Source organism: Rutidosis leptorrhynchoides, chromosome 9 (genome assembly GCF_046630445.1).
Source record: "Rutidosis leptorrhynchoides isolate AG116_Rl617_1_P2 chromosome 9, CSIRO_AGI_Rlap_v1, whole genome shotgun sequence".
Taxonomy (NCBI): Eukaryota; Viridiplantae; Streptophyta; class Magnoliopsida; order Asterales; family Asteraceae; genus Rutidosis; species Rutidosis leptorrhynchoides.
This window is the reverse complement of record NC_092341.1, coordinates 323,330,997-323,345,446: the sequence shown is the minus strand read 5'-3', so window position 1 is coordinate 323,345,446 and position 14,450 is coordinate 323,330,997. Positions and strand designations below refer to the sequence as shown.

Sequence of the window (14,450 nt, the reverse complement as noted above, 5' to 3'; positions counted from 1 at the left end):
GTTGTCACTCAACTAAAGTCCCGGTTCCAGTTTACCAAATAAAGTTTCGTACGCGAAGAAAACTAGCCCTTTAACTTTAGTGACTCGTTAAAACAATTTCAAATATTTATAAAATTATATTATCTTGTAATTTCGCCGATAAATATAGTAATCTTATATCCAAATCTAAATATTACATATCTAATACTTTGTTAATGTTATCAAGTATATATCGTATTCGCACATAAATGTTCGTGAATCATCAGGCTTGGTCAAGAAGGTAACTAATCATCCAAATATAAATTTCAGACTTTCTAGACTCAACATTAGGGTTTTTGCTTATCGTGTCGGAAACATATAGAGTTTAGGGTTTAAATTTGGTCAGAAATTTCCGGGTCGTTACAATTATGTTCATGAAAACTGCTAAAATATTTGAAATCATGATTAACAGAGAATTCTAGGGTTCATCATACAACTATATTAGGTTTTCATAAGTTCATTGTTCACATGATTCAAACACATTGTCACTAATGAAGAGTAATAATGTAGAAATTGGTAACATCAAAACACTTGTGTTGATGAAAATCAAATTTGCAAAACACGAATCCATGTGAACATTATGAAAACCACTAATAATCTAAAGTGCCAACGCATTGTCACCAAAAGAATGTGAGAATGTGAAGAACGTTAACATCAAAATACTAGGTATTGATGATAACCAAGTTTGCAAATCATTGTCGTATATGAATATTGTGAAAACATGTGTTCATATATTTGTGAACGCATTCTTACCAAAATAGGTTGAGAATGTGAAGAAAGTTAACACTATAACACACCTGTGTTTATGTTAGCTAAGTTTGCAAAAGCGTTGATTACATAATTAAGTCATTTGTACGATCACTTTGATTTAAATTAAAGTGTTGTTGCACAGGAAATGACAAGCAAAGGGAAGGGAATCTATAATCCTCCTCCAAACATAAAATGATCGGTGTATAATCGTGAATTCATAAGCACATGGAAATTTGCAGAAGGAAGAATGATCAAATGTGAAGATTTTCCTGAAACGGTTCATACATTTACAAATCTGGGTTAGAATGCATTCCTTAATCTAGAAGGTCCTGTATACACCTCCTTGGTTCGTGAATTCTATGCTACCTTCACCTTTTATGAAGGATTAATTTCATTCAGAATCAACGACCAACGATATACACTTTCACTCAAAGACTCTGGAAACATACTGGAAGTTCCAACGGACGGAAAGTGTTTCTTCCACATAGGCCACAGTCTTGCTCATCTTTCATCCTTCATAAATGTTGATCAAGCAATTAAGAAACTATGTTAAAGGAACGTGTCAAGAAGTGACTTACTTGAGCATGGGGTTCTTAGGAGACATTTAAATCAAAAGTATGACATTTGGAACAAAGTGATTGATTACAACATCTATTGTAAACTAGGAAATCACTCAAATGTTCATGCCACTCAATTTGCTCTTCTCCGGTGTCTAGAAAAAGGAGAACATGTTAACATGTCTTATCTCATGGCAACGAGAATTAGCGACGTTCCTACTTCCTAAGGATACTTCTAGGGCACTTCTGTATGGAATTCATCTCAACAAGTTATTTGATTACTTTGAGATCACCCATAATGATCAACATCCTCCATCTCTTCAGCCACTTAGCAGAAGTACAAGCAAAAAAATGGGGTATGAGTCAGAAGGACACGTCGAGGATAATGATTTTGATATAATCGAGCAAGTATATGAAGAAATGGTGAATGCTCGGGTCAACTTAGACAATATATCAGACAGTGATGAGGAAGAAATCTTGAAAGAATTAAGAGATCCATTCTATGGTTTAGACTCTGATTCGAAGTTGGAAAGAATTTACTTAAATCAAATCAAGGGTGAAAGATACCAATCCAAGATCAAGAAGTTGGTGAAGAAGGTCATGAAGGCTATATCATGCCAAAGGAATGATGATGTAAATTATTCAAGGCATGCTGGAGAGTGAAGCTGAAAACGTAGATAGTAAAATCACGATTTTTATTGATGTAATGAATAATTGTTCTTTTAAACATTCGATAGTTTATCTTAATAAATAGATGTTGCTTGAATGTGATTTGAACAAATGACAGATGTTGTGCGGTCAAGACCACGGTCGATCGCAGTCTGGACCGCATACCATCTGTCAATATATTTGTCTTTTCATTTGAAGAAGAATTTAATGCACAATAAAATTTTCAAACAAAGATTTGTGTGCATTCAGTAGGCTGAATCATAATAAACATAAACTATCATTCTTAACTATGATTCATTTCCTTAAAAGATTCAATTACTTCAAAAAGGAAAGACACTTCTCTTTATAAAGAAGATATCAACATGCAAGTTCTTTACATTTCTATCCTTCACAATGAATCATTCAAACAAATCACCCAATAATCATTTTCTAATTGACTTAACTTCGTCGGTTTCTGATTCATTCAACAACCTTCCTTTGTCTTCTCTCGAAGATGTCATGAATTTGGTTAACCAAAATAGGCTATTAGTTAGCTCACGACCAATATCAGAAGTTTGCCAAGTCATAGGTTGAACACTTTCCTGAATCTATTGTCGAAAACTTCACAATAATTCAATGAGATGCATTTTTAACCCTCAATGGTCCCATCCACTCTACCATTGTTCGTGAATTTTGAGCCAACTATGAACTAACTCCTACAAACGAAATCAAGTTTCGTTTGTTTCATAGGGAATACTCCATGACTTTTTAAGAGTTTGGAAAAATAATGTGTGTTCCCTGTGAAGGAGTTGAATTCTTCAACCATTGCTCAAACCTTAATCGTCTTCCCATGTTTGTGTCAAAAGGTGACATCATAAGAACCTTTTACCAACCTCCCATCAACCACATCTCAATTCAAAATGAGGGTCTTCAAGCTTACCATCTTGCATCCAAATATGACTTCTGGTTACAAGTCATAAGTAAGAATGTGTACCGTAAAGCTGAAAGTCTCTTTTCTCAAGTACATGCCAGTGAAGCTACTCTCTTATGGTGTCTCAAGCACCATATTCCTATCAATATGGCATTCTTCATGGCAAGTAGGATAAATGGACTTGCGCATGATGATTCTCTTCCTCTTCAGTATGGAGCTCATCTCACCATGCTCTTCAGGTACTTGAAAGTTCAAGCGCTACACTTTGATGGTCTAACCACCTCTCAAATCAACTATGATTCAGTTAGAGCATTCAATGAAGTTACGGAGGACGAAAACACACCATCATGGAGCACAATCGGGTCTGAAGAAAGCATGGAAGAAGATCAGTTCATCTCCCTATGATCACCAATTCAACGGGTCGTGCTTCATCGTCAGAATTGACGAACCCACAAACTACTAAGAAAGTTCTTAGTAAAACTCACTTGTGGGGAAGCACTTTGCATCCTTATGATCGACCCTAAAACAACTTTCATGTATTTCTCATGCATATCTCATGTGAGATATTACGCATGTTATTTTCGTATGTTGTCTTGAATAAGAGCATTTGCTCTTTATGTGCTTCTTTATTTGTTCCCACCATGTTTGGTGCTTGTGTGTGCACTTTTAGGAATGAATAAAATTTGTATGTTGTGTGTTTTGATATGGCGTGGTTGTAATTTTCCACCGTGTACGGTTCAAGGGGGAGCATTTGTCTTAGGGCGAGCATTTGAAATGTGGTTAATGTGGGTTTATACTTAATGACTATACTAATTTTAACCCATAACAATAAGTGTTTTGATGATGACATATGCACATAAGTAATGGTAGACATCTTAACATAAATATACAAGTTCACTTATCCACACTTACTCTAGCAATAGACCAAAACCAAATAAAGCTTAAAATAAAAACTGAGCTACACGGTTAGAACCACGGTCGACCGCAGGTCAGACCGTAGATACTTGCACCTAGATTTATGAAATCGGGGTTGCATGGTCCACTCCACGACCGACCGTGGATTGACCACATAACCTTCTGTCCCAAATTCCCTCGATTTAGTTCGACTACTTCGGGGCATCTATAATTTATGAAACATGTTCAAACATGCTTAGAATAGTTGCCTCCTTCATAACCAAAGGCGTTTTGGTCACTAGAACACTAATCTTGGTTAATCGGGCCTAATGACACCTTAATGAAGATTAAGCCTTGATTAAGGATAACACATAAGTGTTTCAGGAAAACATGTACATCTAAAATGTATCTAGACATTCTTAGGATGGTCACCAAGTCCCAATCAAGAATTTTCTCCTTCCTTGTACATGTGTTAGATATTAATGTATACTTATACATTAATCTTGCAAATGTCAATTTGCAAGTAAAACTTACATAGTCTTGACTCAATACTATGTAATCATTATGTGTTTAATTCTAAATTAATTAGTGATCTCTTGCTAGTCATTACATGAATATTACTTGACTACGTGTTACTAATACATGTGTATTATTTGACTATGTGCTAAGTGCTAAATGTCAAGTAGTTACTTAATATGCATATGTATTAACATTGTCTTGCTATGTGTTAAAAGTTGGGATTTCACCAACTAGTATTTGGACTACTTCATTATATGCTTGTACTACTTGGATAATGCTTAAAATGTCATAATCTAGTAACCTTAAAAGAAAATGAATAATTAATACACATATGTTTACTTAAGTCCAAAATTAAGTTTATGAATAAGCTTAAACTTGATTTAACTTGATGTATTGCAACATGCTTAATTGTTATTAGTTGCTTAAATTATCAAGACATCATTAACACACTTAACTAATTACAAACAAGTTCAAATTTGAATGCTAGCATGCTTTATGATTAAAGTGGGTTTGTGTCATCAATGACATGTTGACCAACCAATAGAGATTTAGCAAACGTGTTAATTACAAATAAAGGATTATGACAAAACTGAGATTGCCTCAAATGATTATCATGACTTGTATCCAAAAATGTTAGACTTTCCACTTTGAACATGACAAGTCACTATCAAGGCAATACATCCAAGGTAAATGGACATTTAATGCATATAGTACTTGTATAGGATGTTGGGTATCTTTTGCAGGTGTTAAATGAAGTAAAGTGTCCAAAGAGTAATGTCTAAAACTGATTCAAATGCTATACAACGGATATATATTTTGGACTGGACCGCGTGCGGTCGACCCACAAGAACATAACATTTCTACATATGTTTGTGATTAGCAAGAGAAGTTTTATAATTTCATAGATTATAAAAGGGGTGTTTGTAAACTTACTTTCAAATTCTTATCTTTGTAATTTTCATAGTGTTGTAATAATCCTTAGAATTGTCTTAGGATTATCATCACTAGAAAAGGGTGAGTCTTTGTACTTTGTAATTAGAAGCATATGCTAGCTTAGCTATTCTATTCCTTAAAGGGAATTAGGGAGTTGATTAATCTCATTGGAGATTAATACTTGTCCAAAGTGAAGACAAGTTGATATAAGTTGGAGGTAATTTTTCAAAGGGATAGAAGGATTAGGGTTGTTGTATAAGGAGAAGTACAAGGCTAGTAAATCGGATCTTCACCCAATTTGGAGAAAGGTGCTTAGTGAAGCAAAAAATTTCAAATTTAAAAAAAAAAAAAAAATTTCAAAAATTTACAAAAATTATTTTTTTTTTCTAAAAAAAAATGTTCAATTTTTTTTTCCAATCACATGTGATTGGATTTTACATGCAGAATAACATGTAATTAGGTTTTACAATCACATGTGATTGGCATGCATAATTGATGATGCGTGCGTACAATACATCTTTTTACCTTCTAAATTTATATTTGACTTAAACACTACAATGAAGCACACACAACTAACGAGCACTTAAAACCCGGTTGCTATAGCACTTTAATGCAAGTATTCTTATCAAGTTCGTCCCAAGGGAAGCGGTGTAAGTTGGTTATTTGAACTAGTAATTGTCCTAGGGTTTGTTTGATTGGGAGTTTTGATTGATGTTAACTAACAACTAAAACTTGTGCAATTAAACAAACCTAAATTAATAAACTAACAAGATGCGAGAAACAAGTAGCAAAGTATTAAAGACTTAAATCAATTAACTAAGACGGGTTCACTTATCCAATCCTCTCTATGCTTGGCTTGCCTCGTTTTGCCTATTTTGTTATCTCATAAGTTGTTGAACTATTAAATGTTAGAATCACTTCTAAACCTCAAATCAAATGATACTCCATGAATTCACATAAGCTTTGTATCCTAAGATCGAGTTAAGCATGATTTGGTCATTAAGATTGAGCTTGAGTTAAAATCTCTTAAAACTCCCAACTATCAAAATCACTTAAGATAATCGGCACTACTATGTTGACTAAAGGCCAATTGAAAATCAACTTAGATCAAGAACACAATCACTTGTAATTCCCTAGCTAGTTGTCTAGATCACCTAAGGTGTTGAAGCACACATTGATTCACTTTTCAAATCACTAAGAGAGCTACTCAACATATGTAATCAAAGTCAAGCTTAAAACAAACTCATAGCAATGGTTCTTTAGCCAACTCAACAACACATGATCATGTAATTCATCCAAACAACAAGATTCAATTGATTTGGGGCAAACACTAGCATTAGAGATTCATAGATAAGCAAACACAAGAGATTTAGCCAATCATGGCTAAAACCAAACTAATAATAAGCATAGAATGTAAATCATCATCATATTCAAGCTATTACAAGTAATCAAAGCAAGTATGAAGAATAAAGTAATGATTACAACTAAATATTGCAAAGTGATTAAAGCAAAGTAAAGATTACAACCCAAATGGTAAAGAAACCCAAATGGTAAAGAAGATGAAGATCTAAGCTAAGTGATGATGAATCTTGAACAATCTCCCTTGAATCCTCCCTTAATCTCCAATGGATGATGAAATTAGGGTTTTGTATGTGAAATTCGGACCCTAGGCAGCTGCTCTCAAAGATGCATATGAAAAATGACCTAATCTCGTTCCTTTTATAGTGCTAAAAATCTGGGCTGAAACAGCGACAAGAGCGCCGCTTTTACTTCAGGAGCGGCGCTTTTGTTGAGGAGCGACACTTTTGGCCCTGATCAGGAACGACGCTTTTAGCTTGAAGAACGGCGCTTCTGCTCACTGATGAGAAATGTAGACAAATCGTGCATAATAGCGGCGCTTTTAGACCAGGAACGGCGCTTTTGGTCCTTCAGGAGCGGCGCTTTTGGAGCTGTTCCCTGCACTTGTCATTTTCTCAGCCAATTTTGCACAAGATTTGGTCAATTTTACACCAAATCAACTCCTTAGCCCAATATTTACCAAATAGCTCAATAACACACTAAATAGGCCCCGAGATAGTCAAAAACCGAGCAAAGTGAGGTAGATATCGCGAGATAAACATATATAAATTGAGTGATATCAATAATCACATGTGATTACTGCATGTCAAATCCAATCACATGTGATTGGAAAAAAATTGGGAAACAAAATTTTTTTCGAATTTTTTTTTTTCGAATTTTATTTCAATCACATGTGATTGTCGCGCCCCATGTCGCACTCTGATTGGTCACTTGGATCTCAACTAAAAAAAACTCATTATATAAGCGTAAGTGTATGTTTGTAAACATTAGAAAATTATCAAAGAATTATATAATATTTTTTAACAAACTCGTAATTTCACGGGTGACTTAACTAGTTTAATTTTAAAATGACAATTATGAAGTATTAACTTGAACAAGCCTTTTAAGCACTTCAATGACAATATTTAAAATATCGTTAGAAAATTTGTTAAAAGATTTGAATCATCAATTACTTTAGTTATTTTAAAAGTTGAATCATACGTAAGTGCTTATGTTCTTTTTCTATTTGTTATTTACATTATTTATTAAAATAGATTTTGTACGTAATATTATGTAATTAATTTTTATAAATTATAAATGAATGATTATTGATCATTTAATGTCTTTCTAGCTTTTTAAAGAAGTCAGAGATTATTAATTGTGATGTCATATCTACGGTTTAAGATATTTTAGGAAAGGAGTTATGTTAAGACTTAAGAGGAGCTAAATCTACATCTATTACTTTGATTTCGAAAGTGAGTAATGTTGTTGATATTAAGGATTTTGGATCTATATCGCTAATTGGGTTGCAACATAAAAATATTTTATAAAATCATGGCTATAAGATTGGCGAAGGTAAATTAATTAGTTAGGAGTAATCGGCATTCATTGTAGGTACGCATATTTGAGAAGACCCTTTGATGATGAATCGGATTATTTCTTGGTATAAGAAGAACAAATGCAAAAATATTGACTCTTTAAGGTGAATTTTGAGAAGACGTATGATTCAGTTCGATGGTCGTTTTTAGATCACATGAAGCTGCTAGGATTTTGTAGGAAGTGGCGCGATTGGATTAGTATGTTTCTTCATTTGGCAAGATCGTCAATGCTTATCAATGGGAGTCTTACAAATGAGCTTGAGATGAACAGTGGTCCTCGTCAAGGTGACCCCTTAAGCTAATTTTCATTTCTTATTGTTATGGAAGGTATACATTTGATGCTTAAATCCGTTGTTAATTCAAATTTTTAAGGCTCGAGTGTTGGGGATGTGAGTTTCGTATTTCTCATCATTTTTATACGAACAATGTGACATGACGTCTACATGGAGTTCCCAAGATATTAATAATATTATTCTAGTATTTAACAATTCCCCCAAAGGAGTGTTAAAAAAGCTCGAATGTATTCGTAATACTTTATTTTGGGGTAATGATTTGGGGTCTATGGATAAAAGGGTTTAATGTTATGACTTCATTTTCTAAAAGTTGTTTGAATGTGAGAAGTACGAAGGCGTTTAAATTTGGCCCTCCCTCATTATAAAATGGAGATTGAGATTCACGTTGGGATCAAATATTATATGGGTCAAGGTTGTCAAAGCTATTCATCGGCAAGATGAGATCATGATGGTTTCATCCAACAATGGAACATGTGTAACACCCCAATATTTTGAGGTATTTTTATTTTGTTTTGTGTCTTGTTATCAACTTATTAAAGTTAAATGAAAATGATTGGACATATCTTAGTTTATTAAATGTCTGAAAAATGATGAAGAAAGGCAGGATGCGCCGCATCTATTGATGATGCACTGTATCTACCTAGGAAGGTAGAAATTGTAAGTTTTGATATTCTTGAAGGGGATTAAGTTTTGATTCACATTTCTATAGTTATCGTGAAAAAATGTCTCCAATTGAGTGCAATATGTAATCATGCTGAATACAACACCTTATATTGGTCATCTTGAGTTGTTATTGTTTCATTACAAACTCGGTCGATATGGATGTCTTTAATGGTATAGTCCAATATTGATGCTGATCTTCTTAATATAATACTAAAATCTAATAGACAGTATTTACAAATAATTTAAATCTAAACATGATTAATAAACAAAATCTTTAACCTGAAGTGGTATGGTTGAAACATACCAGCAAGAAGGGCACAATGGTGTCTTGCAAAAGAGAATTAAATTGACATTAACAAAAACTTTCTTCTAATACAGTTTTATCAATGTTTTCACTATTGTTGTCAGGTCTTAGTATGCTCATCATGTAGCTATTTGACTTTATTCGACTGATATTCTTCAACGATTATAATTAGTAACTCATAGTACATGGATATGACTAGAAGCTTTCATACTTCAAATTTAAACTTGTTAATGTGATAAATCACTCTAAACAAATATCTGGGTCAAGTGAGTGCAAATTAGAACCTGCACAGTAAGTTTACGAGTTTGGCAGTCAGTTAACAACCTCACCGAGTTTAACCTCGAAAGTTGTGGATACTACATAATATCCACCCAGCTATATCTATATCTAAATCTCATTTACTAACATTTGTAGATTTCTATTTATGCTCACTAATGGAAGACTTGAAGTATAAATGCAGGGCCGTTCCGTCAATTCTAATTTTTTATGTGGGCCCTGTTCAATTAACAAAAGATAGGCCTTTTTGTATACAGAAGTTTTAAATATATGTACGGATAAGTTCAGTAAACACTACAAAGTTTGGTTAAGTACTAACATTATAGGCCCCTTTGGATTACGGGCCCTGTGCGACCGCACGTGTTGCACGCCCTCAAATCCGCCCCTGTATAAATGTATAGACTTTGACAACCTATACAGTCTACGTCTACAGGGATTTAGAATATTAGCAGGTGATGGGTGCAGTTACTTATTCTAAAAAGAATATTTGAAAAGCAATCAATCCCACATCGGTTGAGGGAAAAAAAATAGAGGTGAAGGGAGTGGCTATAAAAGCAGCGGCCCAAGCCTAGAATAAGCATACCTTTCTCGGCCTTTTGGCTAAGATCAAGTGTAGTATCTGATCTTATCAGTTTAATATCTGATATGTGGGTCATCGGCTCACTCGATATTAATCTTATTTTTTTTTTATGGGAGAAAGCCCACTACATTAGCTTGCTAATGGGGCTTTCATGTGTCGCCTTGGTGTTGCACTACTGCCTAGGCCTGGCGCACCCACCTATTTTTAGTTCAATTTTTTGTTATTATCTCGAATGATGTTTGAGTCAACCCTTAGTCTGTAAAGTTTAGGTGTCAACTTTGACCCATAGTTGTGGTGTATTTGTTTTTCAGTGCAGGAAAGGTAGTGGCTTTAGTAGTTAGTAGCGGGTGCGGGGAAAAGCACCATCATCTCTCTTGTGCCAAGATTCTATGATCCAGAAAAAGGTTTACTGCTTTTTTAAGTTTAGGTGGCAATTTCGACCCATAATCGTTGGGTATTTTCATTCTAAGCAGTCAAAAGCTTAAAACTAAAAACAAAATAATAGCTTAAACAGAACCTGAAAAGTCAGATGAAGTGTACATATAACTCAAAAAGGTCTAATAAATCATTTTACTCATATGGGTAAATAAGGAAAAAGTATGATTGAAATGGAGATGGGTCAAATGGATCGAACAATATAATTTGATCGATGTATGTTGAACATTACTCAAAGTGATGTTGGAGCTTAAAACCTCTTAAACCCTAACTACGATTCATGAATACTAGACATTTGTAATTATTGGCGAATCTAGTATCCAAACTCAAAGGGGTTCCTTTCAAAATTAAATATATTTTAAAGGGTACTTTGTGGCTACTTACCTTCAACTAATCATAAATCCTATATGGGGTCATATAATTAAACCGGTGTCCTATACAAATATAAAAAGTACATTGTAAAAAAAAAAAAAAAAACTAGTGGTGTCATGAGACCCACTGACTATATATATACTAGAATTACCCATGTTTGTAATCATATTTGGCGCGCTATTTATGAATAAAAAGGTTATAAAGTTGGGTAAAAAGTTCCCTCTTTTGGCCTACATGGTTTTATTTAACCCATTTTAACCTCAAACCCAACTCTCCGAATTCACCCATTTCACTAAGCCTAGTCAAACAGAACTAAGAAAAATTTTAGAATATTTTATTCACCTTATGGCGATCAGGTGAGGTGCTCGTTGACAACCATAATGTCAAGGATCTTGACATAAAGTTCATAAGAGAAAATATAGGAGCCGTTACACAGGAACCAGCACTTTTTGCTGGCACGATCAAGGATAATATGCTGGTCGGAAACAAAGATGCAAACGAGGACCAGATCCAACGAGCATCAATCATGGCAAATTCACACGCTTTCATATCGCAACTCCCAAATCAGTATCTAACAGATGTAACTCTCATTAACTTATCAACTCGTATGTTTGTAACATGTCGGATGTCACATAAGTTTAGCCTAAATGGTTAATTAAAATGCACATAAGAAATTCCATGTCATTTCCCATGGTGGATATTCCCTGATACTTAGATGCTGACGTGGATTTAATTGTAAGGTTGGACAAAGAGGTGTACAGTTATCACCCGGACATAAACAACGATTTGCTATTGCAAGAGCCATATTAAAAACCCTCCGATTCTATTGCTTGATGAAGCAACAAGTGCACTTGATTCAGAATCTGAAAAGCTTGTTCAAGATGCACTTGAAACTGCAATGAAAGGAAGAACAGTTATATTAATCGCACACAGGATGTCACCTATTGTTAATGCAGACATAATTGTAGTTGTACAAAATGGACAAGTCACCGATACAGGAACACACAGCAACTTGTTACAAAATCCTACTGATTTAAATTACTCCGTATGCTGTTTTGCAGCTCGGTTTATCCTATCAAGGGTACTCCCAAGAATGATCAAACGGATTAAAGTGAGAAAAAGGATATTACGTATATTTTGTAAAATCTGGTTTAGTTTAAACAACTAGGAATTTATAAAAATTGGTGTTGGCTCTTTTGCTGCTGCATTCTCCGGAATCTCAAAACCTATTTTTGGATTCTTTATTATAACAATTGGAGTTGCGTATTACAAGGATAACGCTAAAGAGAAAGCTGTAGCTTATAGCTGGAGCTGAAGCTTATGAGCAGGAACTGGAGCTGGAGCTGGAGCTTATTTTTGAAGCTGGTAGCTGGAGCTTATTATTTTTTATAAATGTTTGGTAAACTAGCTGGAGCTTATTTTTTAGTTCATAAGCTCTATTTTTTTTCATAGGGTGTGTTTGGTAGAGAAGTTTATGGGAGCTTATGAGAGCTTACAGAAGCTTGAGCTTATGGTTTTAATAAGCTCCAAGTAATAAGCTTTGTTTGGTAGACATAAAAAGTAGAGCTTATGAAAATCATAAGCTCTAGAAAAATAAGCTACTTCTAGTAGCTTATGAAAAAAAGTAGAGCTTATGAACTAGAAAATAAGCTCCAGCTAGTTTACCAAACATTTACAAAAAATAATAAGCTCCAGTTACCAGCTTAAAAAATAAGCTCCAGCTCCAGCTCTAGTCCATAAGCTCCACCTCCAGTTATAAGCTCATGCTTCAGCTAGTTTCATCCAAACACACCCATAAGCTACTACAAGTAGCTTATTTTTTCAGAGCTTATGATTTTCATAAGCTCTACTTTTTTTTGTCTATCAAACGAAGCTTATAACTTGGAGCTTATTAAAATCATAAACTCGAGCTCCATAAGCTTCCATAAGCTCCAATAAGCTACGCGCCAAACACACCCGTACACAGTACACCTCATTTAAACTTTTTTAATGGAATAGTTTATTTAAGTTTTCAATGAAATAATCTTATAAAAAATTCCAAAGAGCAAGTGCTGCTCAGAAAAGCTTATTATGTTTATAAAAATAGATAAAAATTCACATCCAAAATAAGCTGATATAAAAGGCAATAAACCTTTGGAGGTAAAAAGAGTGCATATATAATTAGTGACATCTTTACATTATTAAGCTAACCTTCAGTTAGAGTCCCCTTGCCAAATTCATCCAGCAAACATAATGGTTACAGCTAGCATGCCTTGAAATATTTTAATATAATTATGAATATCAATAAATTAACTATAACTGGTTACAGTTTCTTACATTTGATCGTTGACTGCTAAGAATTCACTTAGTTACACCAATAAATACGTTAGCATCATTCCAAGTTGGTGCAGATCATATCAATCATAAATGTCGATTGTTCAGCTGTCACAAGCTTGCTTCCCATAGCGCAGATAATTCTGTACTTGTCATTAATTATGGACAACTAAATCGTATATATTAGTAAAGTAATTCAAGATCACTATGATTGTATATTAGAAGGGTTAAAGATAACCTATCACTCTATAGTGGGCAACAACAACCAAAAAAAAAAAAAAAAAAAAAAAAAACAATCATTGACACCTGCAATGTTGAATGGCATTGAATATGGTGCTTTCGTATAATTTTGAAAAACAGTTTGAATGAGAACTTGTGAAGGTTTATTTTAAGATCACATACCCAGAATTTTATGATATACGGTTTTACTAAAGGCTGTCAAATTCTATTGCGATAAAACTTTTAAACCACTGACCTACAAATAAATATTTATCACCAATTTATTTATATGTAAAATCATACAAATTGGAAAGTGTATAAAATCTAAATCTATATCAGTTAAGAAAAAATATTAAACTAAGAACTGGAGGGGTGAGCCAGGCCAATAGTGCAACACCAATAGCAAGCTATTTGTAATAAGCCTTTTCCCATACAAAATAAAATTAATATCGAGTGAGCCAATGACTTACATATCAAATATTAAACTAATAAAAACAGATACTACACTTGATCTTAATAAAAAGGTATGCTCATTCTACACTAGGGCCGCTGCTTTTATAGCCACTCCTTTTACCTTTTAATTTCACACTGACCCGATGTGGGATTATAAGCTACTTTTCCCCTTTGGTTCCACCCTCAAAGCTACCCCTTCAATATAATTTGTTCACCAATAATTCTACACTAAATAAGATGATTAACATAAACGTGTGGGAGCAATTGATGTTTAGATATGTAAGGAGGACGTGCGAGTTCTAATAATGATACATGTCGAAGGAATGGTGTAAACATTACAAGAAACTTATAGATAA

The 14,450-nt window shown here is 33.9% G+C and overlaps 1 non-coding gene and 1 pseudogene across 1 annotated transcript; one reads left to right on the top strand and one right to left on the bottom strand.

Moving 5' to 3' along the window:
• Positions 1–10,301: 10,301 nt before the first annotated feature.
• On the top strand, positions 10,302–10,501 carry LOC139869626 (U2 spliceosomal RNA). Its single transcript, XR_011766229.1, has one exon. It is a non-coding gene; the product is annotated as a U2 spliceosomal RNA (small nuclear RNA).
• A 3,507-nt stretch (positions 10,502–14,008) lies between these two features.
• LOC139869640 (U2 spliceosomal RNA) lies at positions 14,009–14,169 on the bottom strand (annotated as a pseudogene).
• Between the last annotated feature and the right edge of the window lie 281 nt (positions 14,170–14,450).